At 40.3% G+C, this 25,637-nt stretch overlaps 1 protein-coding gene and 1 non-coding gene across 9 annotated transcripts in view; one reads left to right on the forward strand and one right to left on the reverse strand.

Annotated features, from left to right (window-relative positions):
• Positions 1-70: 70 nt before the first annotated feature.
• TRNAE-CUC lies at positions 71-142 on the reverse strand. The gene has a single exon. It is a non-coding gene; the product is annotated as a tRNA-Glu (tRNA).
• Positions 143-7,699: 7,557 nt separating this feature from the next.
• The window catches only part of NCOA7 (nuclear receptor coactivator 7), a 130,639-nt gene continuing 112,701 nt past the window's right edge, over positions 7,700-25,637 (forward strand). Inside the window, exons 1-2 of one of the 8 annotated variants that reach the window (XM_032484827.1) lie at positions 7,700-8,119; positions 8,557-8,830. The gene's annotated coding sequence lies outside the window, so the exon portion shown is untranslated. Of the gene's footprint in view, positions 8,120-8,160; positions 8,831-9,519; positions 9,581-25,637 lie in introns of those variants that run through there. The other 7 variants (XM_032484829.1, XM_032484833.1, XR_004321976.1 and 4 more) reach the window with 7 other exon arrangements.

Raw genomic sequence — 25,637 nt, forward strand, 5'->3', positions numbered from 1 at the left:
AACTGGAAAAAAATTACTAACAATCATCATTGGAAAACAATGTAAACAAACTCAGTTGCAAAAACCTGGTTTCCCTGACCGGGAATCGAACCCGGGCCGCGGCGGTGAGAGCGCCGAATCCTAACCACTAGACCACCAGGGAACTTGAATAAATGGCTTCTCAGATTGTATTTGCTTCCTTAAAAATGTCCACGTAGACCTGACAAGTAGAAAATGAGAGTGTTGTTTCTAAGCCCCGCCCACTTCCTTCCTGTTTTGGGTCTCAGTCTCCTAAAATCGGGCAAGTTCTCTGAGCTCTCAGGCGAGCTCCAAACCGAATCCTCTTCCGACTGCCCTGCTGGAGAAGACATCCTGAGATTTCTTCCTAATTATGTAACTATCTATACCTAGACAATGTTAAAGTACTGTCCAGAACCTTGTGATTTTCTTTAGTATTTTCTCAATCATCTAGCTGCTTTTTCTAAATCTAACCTCAATCTCTCCCTGTACCTGTCTGTCTTTCTCTCTTATGCAGGTGTTAGTCCCACTAAACCTTTTACTAAATCTAACGACAGAGTGCCGCCGGCGGAGAGCGTTTCTCGTTGCAGAGCTGGGTGCGACATTGCACACTCCTTGGCACGGGGCACATGCTTTGTAATATGGGTGATGAGGGGCCTCGTGGACTTATAGGACGCTTTTGTATATATTTACTAATTTGGGAGTCGATTAACAAAGCTGAGAGGGCCGTGGGTGACTTGCTTAGTGAAGAAGCAGGCCATCTACTCCCGGATCCAAGTAAACCCTTAAAACCCACTGTGTTTCCATTATCCTCCTATTTTCCGAACAGTGTTATTTGGGCAATCGCTTCACCTCTCCGCATTATGTACGAGACACGGCCAGGAAATGATGCAATTACCAAAGGACTCAAAAAACCTTACAGCCCAGCCTCAGTTTAGAAACCCTCATGAAATATGAGCAGAAGGCAATAGGATGTAGCTCAGCTTGGAAAGTGCCAACTGTTACAGTTGGACAAATGTAACCCAAGAGACCCTGCTTTGCTGCAAGATGGAAGGAAGCTTAACTAAAACAGATATAAATTCGTAATGAACTTGCTTACAACACCGGCGCCACTGTGAGTTACAGCCGTCGTCCATCGCCATAGAATTTAGGTGAGCCTGAGCTGAAATACTTTTTTTTTTCTTGTTTTCAGCAACTCAGAAATGGAATTTAAATTATTAATGAAATTTACCTAAAATTATTTAATAATATGAGAACAGGAAGATTAAAAGGACTTATTAAGACTAATAAGTAAAGATGGAAACATCACCAGCGGAAATTTCTAAACTTAATTACAAAGGTACGAAAGGGTACAGTGAGAACTATCATCCCTGTGTTTTCCCCTCATTACGCCTCATTTCTTCCCACAGTTAATCCGGGTTAACAGTTTCTTCTGTAACCTCCTAGAAATGGTCTATGCTATTTTAAGTTTTATTTATTTTATTTTTTATTTCCTAGAAATTCCCATTTCTTTTTTCCCCAACTTTTAATATTGAAACATTCCAAACCTACAGAAAATTGCAAGTATAGAAAATGAACACACACATATCCTGCATCTGTGCTGTCTAATTTAGTGGTACCAGCATCCATCCTGTGACTATTGTGCACTGAAACGTGGCTAGTAAGAATTTAGGTGCTCTCCAAGTGTTGAATACATACTGGATTTTTGAGCCTTAACTTGAAAAAAAAAAGCATGTAAAATATGTCATTAATGATTTTTACACTGATTACATTTTAAATCATAATTGAATATATTGAGTTAAAATATTATTAAAATTAGTTCCACTTACTTTTTACTTTTTAATGTAGCTACTAGACTATTTAAAATTATATATATGGCTTGCATTATATTTATATTTTATAGTACTAATCTAGATTCACCAGTTGTTAATATTTTTCCATATTTGCCTCTTGACCTTTTTCTGAATCAACTGAGGTTAGTTGCAGACACATGATACTTTACTTCTAAGTACTATACCATATATTTCCTAAGAACGAGCAATACAATAACCACATTTAGGAAATTTAAATTTAATACCATATTATTTGTTATACAGTTCATAATCAGATTTTCCAATTGTCCTACCACCTTTTATACGTTTTCCTTTTTATCCAGGATCCACTCAAGGATTATACATTACATTAGTTGTCATGTTTCTGTAGTCTTCGTCCTTTAATCTGAAACAATTCCCCAATCTTTTTTTTTTTTTAAACAGCATTGACCTTTTTGAATAGTGGAGGACAGTTGCTTCAGAAAGTCCCTCAGTTTAGACAAATACTTCTTTTGCCAGGAAAACTACCTTAAATGATGTGTCCTTCTCAGTGCATTACATCAGAATTTGCATAATGCTAGTGTATTGTGTTGTCTCTAAAGGTAAATGTGGGAGGCAGAATAATGGCCCCTGTGAGATGTCCCTGCCCTAATCTCCAGTATACATGAATGTTACTTCATGTGGCAATAGGAATGTTGCAGATATGATTAAATTAAGGACTTTGAGACAGAGGAGATTATCCCAGATTATCTGGTTGGGTCCAAAATCATCATAAGGGTCTTTATAAGTAAGGGAGGGAGCCGGGAGACTTGAGTCCTAGTGATGTGATCTGAGGAAGACTCAACTAGCCTTTTCTGGCTTTGAAGATGGAGGAAGGGGACCATGAACTAAGGAATACAGGAGGCCTTTAGACGCTGTAGAAGGCAAGGAAGACCCACCAGAAAGAAACAGCCCTGCCAAAACTTAGATTTTAGCCTAGTGAGAGCCGTGTCAGAATTCTGGACTACAGAACTGTAAGATAATAAATTTGTGCTGCTGTAAGCCACTAAGTTTGTGGTAATTTTTTATGGTGCCAATAAGAAACAGATACAGTAAGTCTGATCATTTGGTGACGGTGTCTGCCATATTTCTCCACTATAAAGTTACCTTTGACACTTATCATGAACAAATTTCAAAAAAAAAAAAAAAAGGCACATATCACCCCTGGAAATAATACTTGGAAAATGTATGAATTTTCTTTCCCTCAGCAAAATTTCACTCAGTGGTTTTAGCAACCACTGACAATCCTTGCCTGAATCAGTTACTACTATGGTGGTTACAGAATGGTGTTATTTTATCATTCTCATGTAAAGAACCTTCCTTTCTCTACTCCCTCTTTTTATCTTTCATTTAATGTTAAAATATCGGTTTGGACTTATATTCTTTTTCTTATCTTTGTGTTTTCAGTCAATGTATTGTAATCTACCACTGTCATTATTCATTTAATACTGAAATTGTCCCAAATTTGGCCAGAAGGAGACCTTTAAGCTGGCTCCTGTGTTCTTTTGACATGTCCCTATAAATTTTTCAGCACTTTACTTTCTAGCGCAAGGTGGTCCAGGCATGTTCTGTACTTTATAAAACATTGATTTAGGGAGAATAAACATCTTTATGCATATAGCTTTTCTCTGTTAATTTCATTTTTAAAATTTATACACAAGGAGGGGCATACTCTACATACTCTTCTGTAATTTTTAAAATTAATTTCTTTTGAAGGCTGTCCATTTTTTATATAAAGTATTTTTCATCATTTTTGATAACTACATGGTATTCCACTGTGTATTTTATTAAAGCAGTTTTATATGACTGTTCATTTAGATTATTTTCAATATTTTGCTATTACCAAAGTAGTACAATGAGTAACCTTGGCCGACATAATTTGGCATTTGATTTTTATTAATTGGTCCACAAGTTACTCACTTTATAGAATGCCAATTTCTGACTTGAAAATGTTATGTATTGGAAGAAAAATCATGACATCCAATTAAAATTCAGTTATAGTCATAATTCATGGAAATTTAATTTTTCAATTTTGATTTCAATCTGACTCAGCTATTCTTCTGTTCATTTGTTTGTTTGCTGAACAAATATTTATTGACTATCTAATACATGTTAAGGCACTATGTTAGGCACAGGATGCCTGTGATCTTGAAGTTTACTCTGGCGGGGTTCAAGTAAACAAGCAATTACGGTTCATAGAGAAGCGAATAGGAAAAGAAATGTATTCTTCAATTAAATATTGACAATTCTTCAATTAAATTAGTTTATTTAACAGATTAAAAACACATTATATATATCACGTATACTTTGCCAATAGGAATGTAAAATGGTACAGCCACCCTAGAAAATAGTTTGGCAGTTTCTTATAAAATGAAAGATGCACTTAATATATGACTCTTCAGTTGTACCCGTAGGCACTTATATCAGAGAAATGAAAACTTATATTCACATAGAATCTGCACACGAATGTCTGTAGCAGCTTTATTCATAATAGTTTAAAACTGAAAACAACTGAAACATTCAATTTGTGAACTGATAAACTGTGGTATATCCATACCATAGAAGATTTATCAAAAAAAGGAACAAACCATTGATATATGTAACAACTTGGATGGATCCCAAGGGAATTATGCTGAATGAAAAAAAAAAAGCCAATCCCAAAGTTTATGCACAATATGATTCTATTTCTGTACAATTTTTTAAATTATAGAGATGGGAACAGAGCAGTGATTGACAGGAATTAGAGATGTAGGGAGGAGAATGGAGATGACTGTATAGGGGTAGGTTGTGGTACCTTTGTGGGAGTAAAGGAACAGTCCTGTATCTTATAGTGGTGGTGGGAGAAGAATCTATACAGATGATAAAATTGCATAGAAAACACACACACACACACACACACACACACACAGAGGCAGGAACGTGTGTAAAACTGGTGAAATCTCAATGAGTTCTAAAGATCATACCAATGTCAATTTTCTGGTTTTGATTTTGTACTATAATTAAGGTGTTGTCATGGGGGATAACTGGGGGAAAACCCGGGACTTCCCTGTACATGTTTTGCAACTTTTTGTGAATCTCTATTTCCCTCGAAAAACTCCCCTTTCAGCTTATTGCTGTATACATTTTTTCACTCAGTAAATCCAAACAACAATCAGCACTTAATATCACCTTGAGCTTAGGGATTCATTTCAGAATTTTAAATTATATCTTATCACAATATCTTAGTACGAGATTATTTGAATAAGTTTTTCAGAAATTATAAAAAAAAATGAAATCTCAAGCTATTGAACAGAGTATTTTTTAGCAGAAATAAGACGGCAGAAACTGTCTAAGGGTAGATACTTTTTGATTAACTGTAAATAAAAGAAGAGGGCAAATTTATTGCGCTTATTCTAAATAAACAGCCGTAAATTCTACTCCCTGACAGGCACCCAGACAGCAGTCTGTTCCTATAGATGTCAGTATTTCTTTCTCAAACACTCTGGCTGGCTCTTCCTCCTTTTAAATGACAAGAGATTTCTACCTCCTCTTTAGACAAGATTTCTACCTCCTTTTTATAACAAGCTGAGAGAAGGACTGAACCTAGGCCCATTCACAGAAGGACCTGTTTACATCCTTCTCAAAAATCAAGGTGATGTCTGTGATGTGCCAGACCAGTGATCCTAGTTGTGAAAATGAGCCACTGCCTTCAACATTATTAAATAGTGAACTCCGTCCTGCCCCTTTAAGTGCGGGATGTCTCCCCACAGACCTCCACAGACGTTAATCAGTGTTTACCTCCCACGGAACTCCTGTGTCTCAGCCAGTCTGAGTCAGGTGTGTGAAAGAAGGTGTTTCTCTCTGTGCTAGAAAAAGCAGGCTAGTTTAACCTCTAGAGAATGAGCTTTCTTAGTGCTGGTAGGTTAAACTCATCACCCAGTACAAAAATCCCTTCTCCAACGCCTTTACAGAGAAAACTCCCAAAGAAATTTCAATTCTCTCTGTGGCTGTGAACTCATTATTTACCAGCGAGCTTTCCTTTTGACAAAGTGTTGGAGCAGTATTTGCCAATGTGCCTGGAATGCCAGTTCCATGAGAGATTACCAGTGTTGTGGTTAAAAAACAGGCATACTAGCCATACTTCTTCATTACAAAACCATTATTAAATAGATATATAAGAAAAATACATTTGTTACAATGGTTGTTATTATTTGGTGTGGAATTCCTACCCACCTCCTCCAGGAAATCTCTTGGGAGAACACCTGATGCCTGAACTGAGGGAACCAGTTGCCCCCATCTGGTCCAATTCCTACCCTGTGGGGGAAAAAAGAGGATGGCAAGCGACCCTCTTTTCTTCCTTTAAGAGATTAAGTGATCTCCACTTCTCTCTGTCTACACCAAAGTCTCATCAGACAGCATTCTTTACCCCAGAAAAAGTAAGATGACAATTCGACCTAAATTGTTCTACAATGCCCTCTACCCTTCAGCAGAGACAGAAAGGTCAGTTTTCATATTTAACAGAGGCCCTCACACCCTTAAAATCAGTGTAGCAATATAATTTGTCATTCACACACAAGACTTAGGCAAATCAATAAATGCTGAGTTAATGAAAACGAACGAATGAACAAGGTTTAAGGGGGGATTTTCTCCCCCTTTAAACTGAAGAGCAGAAGACTTTATTCCCGGGACTTTCACTGTAATAAAATGTTATAATTTGCCTATGATACAGCCTGCAGCCCTAGAGGAGTTGAAGACAGTAAAGAGGGTCCCTAAATTACAGGCAGTGTTTTTGAAAGGCTGACAGACCTATAGTTGATGGTTATTACTTTTAGAAAACATACTCAGTTATACCTTTGTCTAATAAAAAAGATCATTGCTTAATTTTTCTCTTGACAAAGCATGGGGTATATAGAGAGGAAAAACAAAAGGGGACCCCTGGTGGTGAAAGGATGGAAACAGTCAAGAATTGCAACTCAATGGACATTTCCTGCAAACTACAATCTAAAGCATACCTGTTTACAAATGAGTAAGCAACTGCCAAATTCTCAGTGTCTTCATTCTGTCACTTATACATCACATAGATACATATACATTCCTATAGTCAGCTTGTTCTGAATTTGGGGCAAATTATCATGAATAATAAAGGGTATCTTTTGAAAATAAACTGGGGCTCTAAATCAAATCAGAGTCCCTGAAAGTTGCCAAGTCATGTGCCCTGTGTTTCCTGACCCGTACATGATGCAGCTCCACTTTGCTTAACTCATCTCAAAAAGCCTTTGCGATTTTGTCACAGTTTGTACTGCTATGGGACATGTCTCTTCTTTGACTGTTTTTAAAAGATTAACCTTAGATTTCAAATTACAAAAACACTCACGAAAGAAGTGTGAGAGCAGCTCAGTTTATCTGGAGATCCCAAACCGTGTTCTGATTCAATGAAATCAGCTCTTTATATTTTAGGAGACTAATTTTCCCTTGAAAATAGTTTTCAAATAACACAGTGCCTGAAGAAAAAAGAGAAAATCAATTCTTCACATTCAAACCAAAAGGATGTAAACCTGAGGTCCCACTTCATACGTGCTGAGAGCAGAATCGGGCGATGATTCCGTATTTTGCAGGATTGTATAACATGACCACTTGAAGCTGACATCCCAAAGCCATCGCTGTTAAGCGCTTCGCTCCACCTTCCACGAGAGGCGGTTACAGCATAAGCAGCATCAACAAGCCAGGGGAGGCCGCTATCTAGCATGCCTGTGTACTTGGCCTGTGGCACACCAGTGTTATCTGACCAACTGCAGGCTCCTCCATAAAGTTTTTTTCTATGTGTAAGGGTAAACTTCACGGCCAAATCCTCCTAGTCATCTTGCAGTGCTAGTCATGGGATCTTAGAAGGAACAGCTCCCAAGTGGGGATGGGAAGCTCACAGGCACTGCCCCGCTGATGATGCAAATCCTCCCAACCAAGGCTCTCTCGGGTCTCTGCCAAGAGTCGGTCTGGAGAGCTCAATTGCTACGTCCCGATTGCTGTAATGATTGCAACTTGGCAGCATCCGGGATGCTGTACCGGGGAAGGGGGCAGGAGGAGGAAGGGGATGGTGGGCTCTTTTGCGAAACCGAACGCCGGAAAAGGACAGAAGGGTGAATTTATTGTGACCAGTGGTCCCTGAGCTGGAAGGAAACTCTAGGCTTTAAAGCGCAGGGAGGCGCTCAAATTCCAGCTCTGCTCTCAAAGGTTCACTTCCCACGAAGAGTAGTGGCCACGGCGGGCCAGCTTTAGGGGATGCGGCCTGGGGCGAGGTAAGAAGACCTTCCCAGGGTCCGCCACAGGGAGTCCGCCCGCCCGAGTCGCAACGAGCTCGCTCCCGGGAGGCGTCACAAAGGGCCGAGGCCTGCGGAGGCCGCGCACGCAGCTCTCGGGGCGGAGCCGCCGGGCCCAGGCTGGGGCTGCGACGGGGCAGTGGAGGCGGTAGCCGCCGGCGGGTGGCGGGGGTACCCAGCCTCCCAGCTCGGAGGTCTCCTGGGTGGGGAGGATGCCGCAGCTGCAGCCCGAGCCGCCGAGCCCGGCCGCCGAGCTCCCCGGCCCCCGCCGCAGCGGAGGGGCGCAGAGCGTAGCGCGGGCCGGGCGGAGCTAGAGGCGGGCTTCTGCACCGCGTCGCGCCACCCGCAGCTCCCCGCCTCCGGCTGGGCCCGGGAGCCTGTCGTGGCCGATGTCCTGACTGCGGGCGCTTCTGCAGGGTTGGCCAGGCGCCGCGCGTGAGGAGAGGCTTGAGGAGTCCTGGCGGCGGCCGCGTCCACCAACTCTGGACGCCGGTCCCCTGGGGCGCGCCTGGGCGCTCCTCCCTCCAGCCCCAGCTCCTCGTCACCGCACGGTCCTCCCTAGACCCCTCCTTCCACCCACCCTGGAGGATGCTCTCCCCCGCGCTGAGCGGCAGAGGCCACCGCTCCCAGAAATGCGTGCGCCAGATCCTCTTCTCCCGGACCCGAGGAGCCGGCGCCCCCGCCCTGTAGGTAGGTGGGTGAAGCCGGGACCAGACCTTGCCGCTGTCCGCGTCTGATCCTGCCGCTGGGGAGGGCGGGGGGCCGGGGCCAGGACCCGTCAAACTTGCCTCCCTCCGGAGCTCGGTGCTTCACTCGGAGGTGTGCTAATGGCGCTGGGCGCAGCCCCTGTAAACCTGACAACATCTTTTTGAGTTCGGGAGATCGAGCGGTGGCAACGGAGAGCTTGACCCTTTTTTGCCCACCCCCCTGGGCCCGACTGTGTTCGCGCAAGGGTGGAGAGGACGGGTTGATGTGTGAATTATTGGGGTGAGGGGGGAGACCGTTGGATTTTCAGCAGCTCAGGTGGAAATATGTCACCATATTTTTTCGGCTTGATGAACAGATGCGTTCTTCCTGTTTTCTCCCAATATGTAGCCACGGAAAGCGTTATTTCAGCGGCATATAGAAGTCGCTGTGGATTTTTGTGTATTTCAGAGGTAGCTGGCTGATATATAAAATTGATATCTCAAACCCTTACAGTCAGTATTTTAGGGCCAGTTAGAGAAGGCCCTTCTAGAAGTCCAGTATTTAGGAGATAGATGAGGCTGGGGTATTCTCGCGCTGCTTTCTTGGGAGCCTCCTGCTTTCGTGAAGGCGTGTGCTTAAGAGCCTGGCAAGTTTGATACAGGTGTAGGGAGTTGAGAATCTGCTGGAAGGATGCACGGAGTCGTCCAGCAGAGGCAGCCTCGGGCGCAGCCTGGCTTCCAACTAGATGTTAAGGTTTGTATTTCTGAAAAACTGGTTATGAATTCCTTCTTCTTTCCCAAGTGTAAAGTTCATACATCAGAGCTTTTGGCAAGATTATCTCTATTCTTTCTAAATTTCATATTAAGCAAGACGGTTTAGAGTTTTGGAAAGTGAATTGTTGTAAGCTCCAATTTTATTAACGTATTAAGGTTTAGAGCTTTGGAAAATGAACCTGGTGTAAACTCCAGGAGGACAGAGTCCTCATCTTGTTCAATCCTGTAATCCCCTGGCCTGATGCATAATGGACCCCCGTTAGTTTTTTGTTGAATGAACTGTGTTTCAAGCTTCATCTAAAGACAATTTAGGATTAAAATGTATTTGTCCTGTGGCCATTGAAGTTTAAAATTGGTTATCCCAAGATTTAAGTTGAATTTTGTCAGTTTTAGGACCATATGTTATTCCTTCTTAGTCTAATATATAATTAAATAAGGTAATTCTCCTCAGCTCCTAATATAATTTCACTTCTAAGCTTGCAATTTTTTTCTAATTGGTAATAAGACTTATTTTAATTAAACTCTAAAACACAGTTTAAAAAAGTACAATTCATGTTTAAAGGAAATTCTAGGTTACTCCAGAGGTAACAGTGATGTGGTTAATAGGTGACATATTAACTCATTTTGGAATTGAGTTGTTATGGTTGACCTAATTATAATGTATTTTATTACAGGTAATGGTGAAAATAAAGCATTTAGAAATGTTTGTAAATCCTAAGTGATTCACAATTCATGGTGTAGTCACACATTTTAAACTGCATGGGTTTTCCTAAGTATATAAACGTATCAGTTTCCAAGTTTGACAACCAGGGTGGTTGTGAAATCCAGGATTTGGAAGATTTAGTGCATTTTCTGCTTTTAAATTTTATGTTATCTTGAAATAATCAAGGATAACTGTGTTATGTTTCATGTGCTTTCTTTCTGCACCACGATATTTACTGTTTTGATTTTGTTTTTATTTTCTCATTATGTAAGTTTGATGAGTCAGTATTAACCATTTTTCACTTTGTTTAGCAAAAATTATCTGGGAATGTTCCAGTCACTTATTTCCTCTCTTTCCTTCTTTCTTGTCATTTTAATACATCTTCACCATCTTTACTACTTATTACCCAAAAGACTTGTAATAAAACTATAGTAAGCCATAGTTTATTACTATTGTTTCTCCAGCCTACTTGGGTTCTCCCTAGATGGTGAGGAAATAACATTTTTAGGTAAATGGTAGTGAAATTGGGTGAACCATCAGTGGGAGAGAGCTTATGAAAAATATGCTCTGATTTATTCAACCAGAGCAAAAAGTCTCCCATGAAATAAAAATTATTACATTTCACACATCTTAAGTTTGTAATCAAGGATATTGCACAGTTAATTTACATTGTTCTTCCTTTTAAACTTCTCAAAGAGCCCTCTCCTATGGTTACAGTAAACCCTTTACTTTGTTGCAGTTAATAGACATTTATTTGTTCATTTGAGAAAGAGAAGTTGAGCACTTAGACTGTACTGGCACTCTTGGCCTGAAACCAGTTCCTAATGTCAGGATGGAAGAGGCATTTTTCTGTGTGCGTGTCTTGCATCCAAATGCGCAGCATCTCTGCGACTGAATGACTCAGTACCTGGGTCCTGTCTAGTAAGCCCCCTGCACCCTGCCTCCACAGGCAGCCCTGGAATGCAATCCTGAAACCTGGATTTACTCTTATTTTTCCTGTGTCTCTCCTAAGATTTTATTGCCAAAACCTCTCTTCCTTCCTGGCTAAATGTTACTTACTGTCTTTTTTATTATCCCAGCCCATTTTGTTGTTGTTTACATCCAGTAGGATCCACCCAATTCACATATGTTAGAACCAAAATTGTTACGGTTGCCTAAAAGTTATAGAAAGGAAAATTTCTTTAACCTTAAATTTCAAATATAGGGAACTGGCTGGCGGTTGAAGAATGATTGTTGTGTATTAATCTCCCCTCAACAGTGGTATTCAATGCCAGGGAATATGAATTGTCTGCTCATAAATTTGATCAGAAGCTTAACTGAGAGAGATGATGTTTTTAAAGAGTTGGCTGAGCAAAGGCCATGATGTCCACCCATTTTCCACCAATTCTAAGTGTTAGGCCAGGAGTCCAGACATCTTCAGAAGCTATGTACTTCGGTTCCCTTGTTTTGCATCCTTTGCACCCCCTCCCCCGAAACTGTGCTCTTACAGAAGCATTTTATTAATAAAAAACAGTAACAAGAAACCTACTGTTACGTTACTTAAGAGATGTGGTTATTTAAGATTGCAATTTCTTCTACAGCTCCTGTTTGAAAACTTATGCAAGAAATTCCATTCTGCTTTAAATGTCAAAGGAAAGCTTTACTTCCCCTGAGCAATTATTGAGTGTCTTTTTTTAATCATGCAAAACTAGAATTAGGTAATCGATTATATTTCCGTTTCTAATTTGGCAACCAGGAAACTCAGAGTCAAATTTGCAACTTAATTTTAATAACCTTGTTAAAACCTATGACCTAAAATTGATGTTCTAACTTTCCCTTGAGCTTCTGCTCTACCTTGTTTTATTTTTGATTCTGATTTTTATCTAATTATATTTTTCCATTTTATTGAATATATTATTTTAAGCTGACTCACTTCCTTTGTAAAACAATGCAAAATATAAAACATAAAATTAATCAGTGAGAACATTTACTGAGTTGATCTCTGGACACAGTATGATTTTGATTAACAAGTTTAATAGGTTCCATTAAATATGTTTTGAACAAGTATTGCAAATTTAGTATATTTGAACTTATATAGCCAAGTGGAAAACAGTGTTACGTAGTTTTGCAAAACTGAGATCCACTTATTTTTTAGCTATTAAATTCATGTCCACTTCTGACTAATTTAAGGTTGGTGAGAACCATTCAATTTAAGTCAGTCATTTCTGGAGTACCGGCCTTGTATGCTATTGTTAGGCTGAACAGGAGAATCATTCCATTTAATTAAAAAAAGTCATTTTTAGCTAAAGGGCTAGCCTTAACCCTCACCACACTTGCCCTCACATCTGACCTCTTTTACATCAGTAATTTATCTGATGCATCTTTTTTTTTATAAATCAGATAGATATTCTTCCTTGAGCCTCTTTTATTCACCATAAAATTTAAAAGAGTGAGATCCATGAGTTAATCTATCAGACTTTCTTCATTCTGGTATTTTGACTTATTAAGTTAGTTGACTTTAACCTGGTAAATAGTTACTTACATCTGTATGATGTCAACTTCAGGTTGCTAGCCAAAATCATAGTTAATTTTTACTTGAAAGACAGTTATCTCTTTATGAGAAATGCCTTTATGGAAGCCTACTTGGGGTACTAAATTTCATGTGGAAGGCTCCATGAGTTTATAGAAGGCTTCCATCCTGGGAACAGGCATTTCTCATAAAGAGAAAATTGTCTTTCGAGTAAAAATTAACTATGATTTTGGAGAGCATTTTATGATTGGTTAAAAAAAAACAAAAAAAAGCTCAAGGTTGAAGCTTTTATTTAACTATTCATCCCTTTTCTAACCCTGCCCCCACCTCCTTTCCTTCCCTCAGTAGAACTCCTGTTCATATCATTTTTTTTAACATCCCTGCCTTACCTTATTAATTCTTTCTCAAACATTGTGTTAACTTGCATTTAAAAAAACCTTTCATATTTATTGTGGCCCTTACCTAACAGAGTGTCCTTTTTGCCTTCATTCCTGGGTTTGCCTCTTTAATTGGTACAGAAAGATGCAAAACCCTCCAACTATGGTGTTAATCTTAAAAAACCGGAAGCATTAAACAACCTGGTAGATGACATGAGCCCTCTAGAGATAGTAGCCCATCCTAAGGAGTGACTCCTGAGTCTGTGAATGAGGTATTTTTCTTTCCCAGCCATATAATCGGAGGGTGTCCTAGATGCTCGGTTTTACTGCAAGGTGCCTGGCATGAGATAAATTGCTGTTGACTGATTAACAGAGGATTTGGCGAATAAGAATTGAATAGCGTTTGTTCAGCACTGTTCCTGTGGAATCCTCTGACTCATGGATGATTCTGATCACTAACTAGATTAGCCGTGTAGAATAGGAAAATTTTGTGAGACTGCTGTGCAGGTGTGAGGTCCCTTGAGAACTTCCATTTTCTTTCTGTAATTCTGATCTCACTAAACAAACATCACATTTACTGATTTGTTTCCCCAAACATGGTGATGCGAGGAATTGAGGGTGTGTCCTGAGTAACAATAACGAATATTCAGCCGTTAGATGAGCGCAGCCCCTGCCTTGTGGTGTGGAGCACAACTGCAGGCTGGCAGTCTGCGGGGAGGGCCTGCTCAGCCCTTGTGGTCCCTGGAGTTTACAGCTGAGCCTCAGCCCTGGGTCCTGGTAATTCCCCCAGGGCACTTGCCTGTCCTTGGCTCCCAGTGAGACAGCTAGTTAGCAACCCTCTGATACCTTGAATTACAACATCTTCTAAAGTAGTTTCAATTTAACAAGCTTTAACTCTTTAAAAAGCATTCTAGGAAGGAATCATTTTAGTCCACTTGGGCTTCTGTAACAAAATACCTTAGACCAGGTGGCTTATAAACAGCAGCCATGTATTGCTCACAGTTCTGGAGGCTGGAAGTCCAGGACCGGGGGGCCTTGGTTGGGTTCTAGTGAGGGCCCTCTTCCAGGTTGCAGACAGTAGACTTGTGTCCTCACGTAGTGGAAGGAGCGAAGGATCTCTCTGGGCCTCCTTTATGAAGGCACTAATCCTGTGAGGGCAGAGCCCCCGTGAGCTTATCTCCTCCTGAAGGCCCCACCTCATATCATCACCTTGGGCATCAGGTTTTCAACATAAGAATTTGGAGTGGGGTTGGGGGACACAAACGGGCCATATAACAGGAATAGAAAATTCACAAAACAGGAACTACAAATGGCCGACACATGAAAAAAATATTCAGCTTCATTGCATCAAAGAAATGCTGACTATAATTAGATTTTAAGAGTCCATAACAGTGCTGGCAAGGTTGAGGTTGGGTCCCATTCACTTTTCACAGACGATAGGAGGATGTATGGGGGTATTATGTCTTTGATGGAGAGCAGTTTAGCTCATAGAATCCCTTGGCACCAGTGAATCTGTTTTAAGAGTACAGCCTAAAAAAAAAAAAAAAAAAAAATCAAAGATGAGGCTTAATTTCAGTGATGAGTGCACGTCTCTGGGAGGCAGGTGGTCTGGTAGGTGGGTTAAGAGCAGGGATGCTAGAGCCAGTTGCCTGGCTTGGAGTCCTCTTCCACCGCTTATCAGCTAAGTGAACTTCGGCAAGTTGCTTTCTCTTTGATTCTTTCATCTGTGAAATGAAGATAATAATGATATCCACCCCTCACATTGTATTGAGAATTAGATAAGTTAACACACGTAAGATACTTGGAACTCTGTCACAGAGTAAGCAACTATGTAAGTATTAGTTTTTAGCAAGGGTGATATTGTGAAAACTGGAGACAAATCCTACAGTGGAGTTGTTTTTTAAGTGATAGTACTCCAAACTGTATGTAGAAAAAGACCCTAATTTGATTATAAAGTGCAGCTGCATGGAAGAGAAGACAGGAAGGTGACAAAGTCACACTGATGGGATCACAGATAATTTCTATTTTCATATTTTTTTATCGATATGTATCACAGTGATAATTGTTAGAAATAATTAAAAGGAATATATCATGGGATTCTTATATACTTGACTTTTCTTTGCCAAATTCATATTCATCTTGACATATTTTACTTTCTCTTCCTCTTTTCAAAGCGACTAATATTTCACTTCCTCAACATCTTCACCCACACACCATCTGCTTGGTATTTTCTTGCATTTAGCTTGCTTGTTTGGCTTATAGATCAGCCCCAACGCTGGTTCTTCAAGAACATGTAGACCAAGTGAAAGGATTTATGAGATTTCAGTGGTGGTGGCTTTCTCTTAGAAATTTAGGCCAGAGAATGCTGCTTAGGTGTTAATGGCACTGTATCCCCTCCACATTTCAGGCACTCAGCCTCACCTCTCACCCCCAACCTGTGTAAACTCAGCACTTCTGTAGGGTCAGGAGAGCCCTCAGTACCCCTCACAGACATGGGGGTAATTGCTGCCTTCAGGCTTTTGGCTGCCCGCTCTGTCTGAAACTTCCTCATGTATTTCTTCCTTTCAAGTCAATATTCTGTACCAGGTTGAAATTTAATTCCGTGAACACTTTCCAAAACAGCTACACTACCCCTAATTTCAGTTTCTTTTGGCACTTAACTATTAGTACTACAAATTACAGGCTTGCTTTATGGCTTACTTCTTATAGTGAGCTGATGGGGGCCAGGTCTTGTTTTACTCTGTGCCCTTCAGGTTTCTCTCACAGTGCTGTCCACGTACATGCACATGGAACACAGGAAGATTGGGTGGTGTCGTGCTGATAACATTCTTGGGAGATGATTTATGAGTTTTCTGTTCCATCTTCTGCTTTGCCCATCCTACTCATTTCTTTATTTTCAAGATCAGAATGGTACCTCATTTGGTTCTCTCAGCCTTACAGATATTTACCTGAAATTTTGATAATAGATTTTCATTCCCAAGGTCTAAAAACTAAAGGGTTCAATTGCAAAGAACACCATAGTTAGCAAATGCATTTACAGCTGGGGCTCAGTAATATATGAATTAATCCTAGTTGCAAGGACAACTCTGTCATCAACTCTAAAATATTGCTTGATTGATCAAGACAACTTCATGAATCTGCTGGAGAGTGTGCTTAAAGTTCATATTTATGTTAGGTTCTCATAGATTTTGCATTTCCTAGAAAAGACCAAATCCTAGGAAATGTTTTCACGTGTCTGCTCTCATAGTCTGGACCAGTGGTTTCCCAGCTGGGGTTCGTGTGCCCCTTGAGGGTAGGGGAAGAAATTGTTAGAATGTCTATGTCATCTTTTCATGACTTCTATTTTTCTTATATCTTTTATAATGCATGTGTAGTATATTATAATTACAATGCATTATAAAGCATCTTAGTGTGGAAGACATGGTTTTTTTTTAATGTAAAAACTATACATATTAGGATTTCATGCTCAGATACTTTTATTGATGTGGTATATAACTTTAAAAAATGTAGACCACTAATCTAAATAAAAGGCAAGACTTTATTATTCCATAACCTGAAGTAAGTTTCTGTCATGTATTTAGCCATAACAAATGAAATCAACCTTTTAACAACAAAAAAATCAACCTATTCAACATAAATCCTATGTCTGACCTGAACTAGGGGTTGTAATTTGTGTGTGTGTGTGTGTGTGTGTGTGTGTGTGTGTATGAGTGCGTGCACACTTGCTCATGCATGTGGCACATGACACATTCCCTGCCTTTTGAGAGCTTACAGTCTGAGTGAAAAGAATGTGGGCACGAGGAGCAATTAATCAGAAAATGGTAGAAGAGACCAGGCATGTGTGTGAGAAACCTAGCAGTGTGAGTGTGTTAGGCTAAAGTCACTGAAGGGTGGTGAGAATGGCCTGATGCACGGTGATGAATTATCTCCTGGGTACAGATGTTAACCATGTGAGCTTTCTGCTCTAATATTCAGAATAATATTTACTGGTGCTCTCAGTTACATGCCCACATTTCCTTTAAATTATAAAAGAAAGTGGCAGAACAGACATGATGGGAAAGTAATAATATTTTTGACGCAGTTTCCTTTTGGAACAGTGTATAAGGTTTAAAATAAGTGAATTAGTTTCCTAAGGCTGAACTGACAAAGTACCAAAAACTGGGTAGCTTAAAACAATAGAAATTCATTGTCTTACAATTCTGGAGGATGGAGGTCTAAAATCTAGGTGTTGGCAGGGCGGTGATCTCTCTGAAACATGTAAAGGGATCCTTTCTAGCTCTTTCTGGCTTCTGGTGATTAGCTGGCCGTCCTTGGCCTTCCTTGGCTTACCGCTGCCTAGTTCTAATCTCTGCTGTCTCCACGTGGCATTCTCCCTGTGTGTCTGGTCTTCATACGGCCATCTTCTTATAAGGATGCCTGTCATGTTGAAATTGAGGGCCCCCAAACCCCAGTATGGCCTCATCTTAACTGATGACATCCGCAGTGACCCTCTTTCCAAACAAGGTCACATCCTGGGATACAGTGGGTACAACTTCAACACTTCTGGTGTGTGTGCAGGGGGCACACAATTTAACCCATAACAGTAAGTAATATCAAAATCTTTAGATGAATGTACCAAGATGTACATAAGTAAAGGATGCCTCCTTACAGCTAAACTTCCACAGTCATGCACGTTGGTTATGGGGTGAATGACAGCTGGAAGAAAGGGAAGCTTTCTTGGCTATTTTTGCTAATTGGCTGCTTCTGTCTCTGGGCTTTGGTATTCCAGGCCTTGGTAGAATTATGCCTTATAGACAATAATGTGTCTTATGTGGCTTTGATCTTCCTGATAAAAATCCACAAAGTAGTTTGTGGATCAGGACATTTTGAAAGGCGTACTGGGTTTTTTGTTGTGATAATACTGCAAAACAGCCTCCAAATCTTAGTGGCTTAGAACCACAAATATTTCTTTCACACTTATGAACCTGCAGGTTGAAATGTGGTTGGGCTGCTCTTGGCTGGGTTCGGCAGGGCTGGTCTGGACTCCAAAGTTGTGGTAGGAGTTCAGGTCTGTTCTGCATGTCTTCATCCTGGAGCCTGTGCTGAAGAACCCTTTACTTGGGGCATACTTTTCTGGTGCAGAACAGAAACTTGCCTTAGGGCCTCCAGTTGAAATGGGTCCTCTGTTAATCTTCAGTCCGTTGGCCACAACAAGCCACGTGGCCAAGTAGGTGGAGAAGTATACTGTATATACTGTGCAAAGCCCCACAAAGTGGCATGGGAAAGGGCACGGGTGTATGATTCTCTTACAAGGAGGGAGTGCGTGATTGAGGACAACAGTCCACTCTGGCCAGAACAGCCAAAGGGCCCTTTTTCATTTGAATTCTGCAAGAACTTTTATATTGAAGAACTTAATAAACCTTTAAAAGAAAACAGACTTAAACCATCGACCCAATCTCTTGAAAAACTGGAGTTGAATATTGTATACATAATTTTTTTTTCCCCAAGAAGAGGTCACAGTACTTCCCACTGCTGGTTTAATTGTGTGCTGGGCAGATTTCTGGCCCCATAGACACCTTTCATTATGCCTTCTTCCTGGACCCATGTTGTCCGTTTACCACATTTTGCGCTGTTCTGACCAGAGCACTGTGTGCTCCTCTCCATCTTTACCCTGCTTGTCGGAAGCAGAGCCCGGTGCGGCTGCAGTCCTCTTGAGCATGCTGTGATAGAGGATGTTTGCATTAAAGATAAATCTGTTAATAGTTTACAGATGTGATCACTGACTGTGTAGCACTGTCTGTTGAACTGTAATCATGACTGGCTGTTTTGGTGTTGCCCCACTTCAGACACCTTCCCAGAGAACACTGGCCCGTGTGACCTGGCCCTTTTCTTTCTGTTAGCACTTCTCTGTGCATAGCACATTTTATTGGGCATTAATTTCCATCATGCCTATTTTTTCTGATTGTTTTGTTTATGTAAATTTTATTTTCTTGCCAAAAATTGAAGTTTTCGTAGAGTATATCGAGTCCTGTTTCTATGCATAGGCTTTAGATAAACAGTACAGTGGTCAGCATAAAACAGGTTCCTAGTAGATGCTTATTGAATTGAAGTGACTGCTTGTCAGTATGTGATGACACACTATTTTGGAGTAAATATAAATTGTTTATTGCCATCTGTACTTGCCATGTAAATAAATATGCTGAAAACACGTTAAAAAGAGTGATAATTCAATTATTTTGTATTTCTACAAGTATGAGTGTATGCCAGTGTATTTTGAAAATGCATTCAACTGCCAGTACCATCCACATGAGAACAAAGAAACAGGTGGCTTTTGCTTAGCAAAATGGCAATTTACCAGGTAAAGTGAACTTTACGTCTCTTGATAGGGTCAAAAGATACTCAAATTTAATTCTTGGAAGCTAGTGTTTGCAGCCCATATACTGTGTGTTCTTTGGAAAGGCATTCCATTTATTATATCTTTCATCTGGCAAATTTTGTTGTTTCTATTTGCATCAATTAACTCTAATTCAAATCCATCAAATAGATAACTCTCACCAAGTAATAATGACGATGATAATGATAATAGTAACAATAACAATAATAATAATAATAAAGTAGTGGTAGTGACCACTGCTTACACTTACTTCTACCCTAAAACTGAAGGAGCTGGGGCATGGTGCAAGACCAGAACCTATGCAGTAGTGGTGGCGTTTGCTGTGAGCACAGGGAGCTGGGGAAGCGATTCATATTGGTTCTCTGGAAGGCCTTGGGAAGTAGGCTTGAGTTCTGTACTGTGGAGAGAGACTCCAGAAGACTGTGGAGCTTATTCCTTTTGGGATTTGTCTGCAAAGAAAATCAAACAGGCCAGAGATCCTAGGATTTTAGCAGTGGGTCTGTCTGATAATATTAAAATGAATTCCAGAAGTGATTGAAGACATACTTTTCTTCCCATGTCACCTGTTTATTTATTGATGTCATTTGGAACCTACCACCTTTAGATTCACCTTGGAGATGATCTGAAGTGATCTTGTGGTGCTGGAGCAGTAGAAGGGGCTGTCCCTAGAAACCGCCTTGGTGGGGATGCAGGCATCAGATGTTTTTCAACTCTGGTGAACGTAGAGACGATCATATGGGTGTAGCAGACACCCAGTAAATGGGGACTGATGGTGAGAAAGGGAAGGTTTTCTCTTAGGGTTGAGATATGAGGTCAGCAGAGTAGACTGCTCTGTGTTCATTGTCTCCAATAACTTTTTATATGACTTCCTGCATATTTTCCCCCCTTTAATCTATCTTTCTTTACGAGTAGAAAACTGTTCAAAACTGAATTATTATATCCTTATAAGTATTAATGGGAGAATGTATGCAATATACTAAAGACCCCTGGTAGAATTTTTATAGAATCAAAAATTTTAGTTCGAAAAAGGACCTTCAGTTTTAGTCCCTAGAAAAAGGGGGGTTTTGTAGCTTCAAATTAATAAAGAAATTTTTTTTAAAAGGTCAAAATTCCATTTTTAAATTCTGATTCTCTGTATTTACTGTTTTCATTTTCAGTGGGGAACTAAGTGGATTGGCAGAAGATGACTTTTCAAAACAAAAGAAACAAAAAATTGCCAGCTGCTAAGAGAAATATTTCTGGCAATTCAAAGTTATATCATTACTTCTTAAAACTTAAGAGGTAATTCACTTAATTTAGTGAATTAAGGTAATGTGCTTTTCAGTTAGCTCTTTAAAAATCTAGTTCAATGCAATAAATATTTATTAACTGCATGGACATGTTCAGTGTAGTGCATTTATTGATCAATAGTAATGACTAACCTGAATACAGTTCAGGATTGATGTCCTAAAGGACAGCTGACCAGAAAACTGGTATTCACCTTCTTGTTCTTTTTAATGGTGGATAAGTACAGGAAGAACCAGGTGACTGATGTGAAAATTCTGCGCTCTTGTTCTGTGTTATCCGTGCCTTGCATTAGAGGCCATTATTAGTGGTTCTGACTTTGGCATCATACAAAGCAAATCATCCTGGCCCCAACTCTTATGGCTGTTTGACCTTGAATACACTTTTTAACCTTTCTAAACTTCAGATTCTTTGTCTAAAAAGCATTGCGAATATGGATTCTCTCATATGGTTAAAAAAGATTAAACAGCATGTGTAATAGCACTGAACACAAAATTTGGTACATATGGTTAATGTTCAATAAGTGTTTTCACTGTTGCTGCTTGCTGTCATTTCTGTACTTACCAGGCTGCCTGGCTTGAGTTCGTTCACAACATAATGTTTTTGTTTAGGGGCTAATTTGAATCTAGCTTTCCAGGTGCTTATGAAGGCAGGCGTAATTTTCATGAACACAGGAACATCTGGGCTCATTGAAATCCCAGTGGAGAGAATTTTCTGTTCCATGGGGCACTAGACTCTAGAGACACCTTTTGGACACATTTAATCTCTATGCCAGTCCTTTTACAGATAAGGAACCTGGGGGCTAGAGAAACTGAGTAACTTCCCCAAGGCTGCATAGCTTGGAGATGCTGGAGTCTGGATTCCAACCCACTTGTCCTTCTTAAAGGTTCTGCCTTAGTAGCGTGGGTCAGAGGAGCTGGTCAGGTAAGGCACAGAGAATCTTGAAAATAGAGAACTACTCAGGTGTGTGGGGTTTATAAAGTCTCAGCTTTGAAGGAATTTTTGAAATTAGAAATTTTTAATTAGAAAAATAATTAAAAATATTAGTTCATCCATAGAATTTGACTTTCCTCTATAATAGTGGTTTTTGGTGAGTGTAGTATCAGCCCACCAGGGTGCCGTTTGATGGGCATGGTTACTGGGGAGGGACAGTAGCATTTAGTTGGGGCAAGCAGAGGTGCCAAGTGCCCTGCGATGAGCAGGACAGTCCTAGACAACGAAGAATTGTCCCTTATTCTTGGAAGCTTCCTATCATCTGTACGACCTACGTGAGTGGTTATTGGGACATTCTAAAGAAAAGAAATTTGTTCTAAATCACCATGTATAGAAATATCTGTTTGGTTATTATTTATAGCACTAGTTTTTATTCTAATGTTCAGTGCACCCCCAACGCCCCATTACCCACCCTGTCCCATCCCCTCATCTCTGCTCTCTCACTTTCCTATATATAGTGAAATTGTTTCTGATCTCATTTCACCTGTAGCTAAACTTGTCCTGTATAGATTGATATAAGCATCTGAGTATTTTATTGTGTCTTTCAATGAACTTGTGCCTGAGAATTTACTTTATGATTATGAATTAGTAACTTATAACTTACCTGTTATAAACTACTTTTCTTTTGACATTGTATTGATTTTTGAAACCTGAGAACTTATTTACCTGTTGTCAGTTACTTTCCTTTGGGGCATTATATTAACTTCATAAAATTAAGTGGGCAAGTAGACTATATTAGCTATGAACTTCATTTAAGTATTATAAAGGGTACATAATGAGATATTTATATACAGTTGACCAGTGAAAAATTTGGTGGTTAGGGACCCTGACCCTCCATGTAGTTAAAAAAATGTGTATGACTTATAGTGGGAACTCCATTATGGAGTTTCTCCAAAACTGTGAATCGTGGATGTTACAGTGTATTTAGTGAAAAATAATCTAAGTGGACCCATGAAGTTCAAACCCCTGTTGTTCAAGGATCAACCGTATTTATTTAGGTGAGGGGTATTGGTTTCTGATAAGGCTGAGAACTGCTAGTCTACAGCCATCCCACGAGGTGGTTGTCCAGCTTGTGCTCAGTCACCTTTGGAGATTAGGAAGCTGCTATCTCTGGAGGCAGCTCTTTGCATCAATCCCTTATGTTGAGCCCAGATGGAGAACCCTGAACTCATGTACACACAGCTGAGATCTGTCTGAATCCAAGTGTTGTTATCCAGGATGTTGTTTATCCCTCCAAAAGTCTAATGCCCTATTTTCACTCAAGTCAGTGGTCAATTTACTGATGAGGACAAGTCTTAAGAATGAATACTGCATTAAGCTGTTAGCATCTTCCCTCCATGTTGAGAAGGAAGCCAGCTCCCAGCTCCGGGTTGAGGACAGTCAGCTGGTCAGCAGTTACCTCTTGATACAGTGCTTCAGTGCTTCCCTTAATCCATCTAATCATAGAAGACTCCATCCATGTCACATTTCTCCATCTTATTGGTAAGCAGATCAAGAGAAACTTACAAAGCACCTTTAAGTATGGTTACACTGTGTTCACCTCATTTGCTTGATGCACTAGAATAGTAACTATGTCTAAAAGGGAAATTAGGTCAGTATAGTTGGGTTAAGCCACCATTCCTTGACTTCCTCCCTTCTACCAGCTCTCCGCTCCGACCGTACCAAACCACTCAGGCCTCCCTGAGCCCCATGTCCCCTCCCGAAGGCTTGTACATCCTCATTCTGCCTAATGAGACCAGTCTCTTTTGCATTCAGCATCAAACTACTGTTCTTCCTTCATAGTCCAGCTCTGGCATCACCTGTGGAGTTTCCCTGACCCTCCTTCCCCTGCTGACAAAATAGTTGCTTCCGCTCTTTGCTGTGTGGTTCCTTGTACCCACCAATATCAGACCACTTGCTATTTGTCTTACCAGCTGATGGGTGTCAGTTGCCTGTTCCACCTGAGCTTCCTGGCCCACGAACGCTGTCTTCATCTTTGTATCTCCGGCAGAGTACTTGGCCTATGGTAGATGCTTCAACAGGGGATCCGCTTGCTTGTTGTTGTTGTTGTGCTGAGTGGTTGGTTTTCTGTGAACATTCTGGATCTTAGTGTTCACCTCCTCCTCTTCTAAGTCCTTGCCAACTTGCCTTTAATTATCATGTCTAAAGTTTTGCTGGGCAAATATGTGATGTTCTCCAGTGTATAATTTGCACATTCCCTTTTCTTTCTATTGTTGGAAATTAAAGTGTGTTTGCCTCTTGTCAGGCTTTTGGCACTTCCCACATCTTCAACAATTCCTGACCCTGCCAATGACATTTTAGAAATCTCATTTGCACATTCTCTTCCTAGAGAGAATTTATAAAGTGATCTGTCTAGCCCAGAGATGGGTCTTCATTTTGAGTATCTGAGAACTTTGATGAAATCTCTCTGCTCATCTTAGGTAAGAGAGCACTGAAACCCACATTTAATTCTTTCCAGGCCTAATTTCAATTCCCCAGGCAGAGAAGAATGGAATAAGAGCTGACGGGGTCTCCATTCATTTTGCTATCCACTGGCTTCATCCCATTTAGGTAGTAGACCATTGACCCACCTTTGATCATCACCTTGATTCAGGCTTAACTTTTTAGCTCTTTGTGGCCATTAAGTTTTGTTGCTTGTTTCTGTAAGTATTGTCTAGGAGGGAATGTCCGCGTAGAAAGGTACATTTCGGTCTGTTGCTTATGTGGCCAGATTTAGTGTGACCAAGCCTCAAAGCACGCTCTTGTCATTATTTCATTTGTGTAAAGGAAACATGTTGTTGGGAAAACAATTGATAGGCATCATGGGTGCTCTGCTGTTTTTCTGGTCCTGACTGGTTATACCTGAATGGACAAGGAGCTGCAGTGCATTAGATGCGAAGCCAGGCAATCGCCCTGGGCTGTGTGGGTCCACACCGGTTCAATGTAGTTTGGGAGTCTCTGATCACTCTGTCCTTCAATCCCTTCTAAGTGACATCATGGGGAACATCAAGCATTTGCTGGTAATACGGAAAGTACTTTGTCTTTAACATAGTGCTTAGGAAGTAAGGGTTTGTATGTGCTTTTTTTTTGAGTGATGAACCAGATTTATGTTTAAATTGACCATCCTGATTTAAGATCACAAAAGAGAAATATTTAGATAGAAGATACATCTTGTGCTTCCTTATAAAGTTCTTTTGGGTCTGTAACACACCGTAAATGCAGAAGACTGTTGTAATTCAGTGTTTGGGCCAGTCTGGGGTTTATTGATGTGAGGAAGACGGCAACGTTAAATGAAAGAAGGGCTTTTAGAAAGTCCATTATAACCACTTATAATGGAAAATGTAGTTCCCATTAGAGACTGATTTAAGGAGCTCTGGTTCTTCACTGAAGCATGAAGGCTGCTGGGTGGTGCTCTGTGCAAATCATTTTTATAGCATCCTTTGCTGATCTCTTTCTGGTTAATCTGTTGGTGTGTCTAGACCTGAAAGGGCTGCATCTGTCTTGTTTAAGAAATGTATAAATTACCAGAAATTGTAAAGAAACCAAAGATTAAGATATTTTTAATTTATCAAATAGAAAATGGAGAAGGAGCCCTGCCAGTTCTAAGCAGACACAGCCACACCAGATGTCAGTTCTTGGATCATTTAATCTTTTTCTCTTGTGCTTATTTTTGTCAATATTTTTCCACTAGAACCAAATATTAGTTTCTGGCTCAGCTTGCAATATAAAAATTTTCCAATTAGATTGTTATGACTTCATTTTTATTCATGAAGGGAAATCTAATAAACAGAGATCATCACATATGGTGGCACGCAGGAG

Source organism: Camelus ferus, chromosome 8 (genome assembly GCF_009834535.1).
Source record: "Camelus ferus isolate YT-003-E chromosome 8, BCGSAC_Cfer_1.0, whole genome shotgun sequence".
NCBI lineage: Eukaryota > Metazoa > Chordata > Mammalia > Artiodactyla > Camelidae > Camelus > Camelus ferus.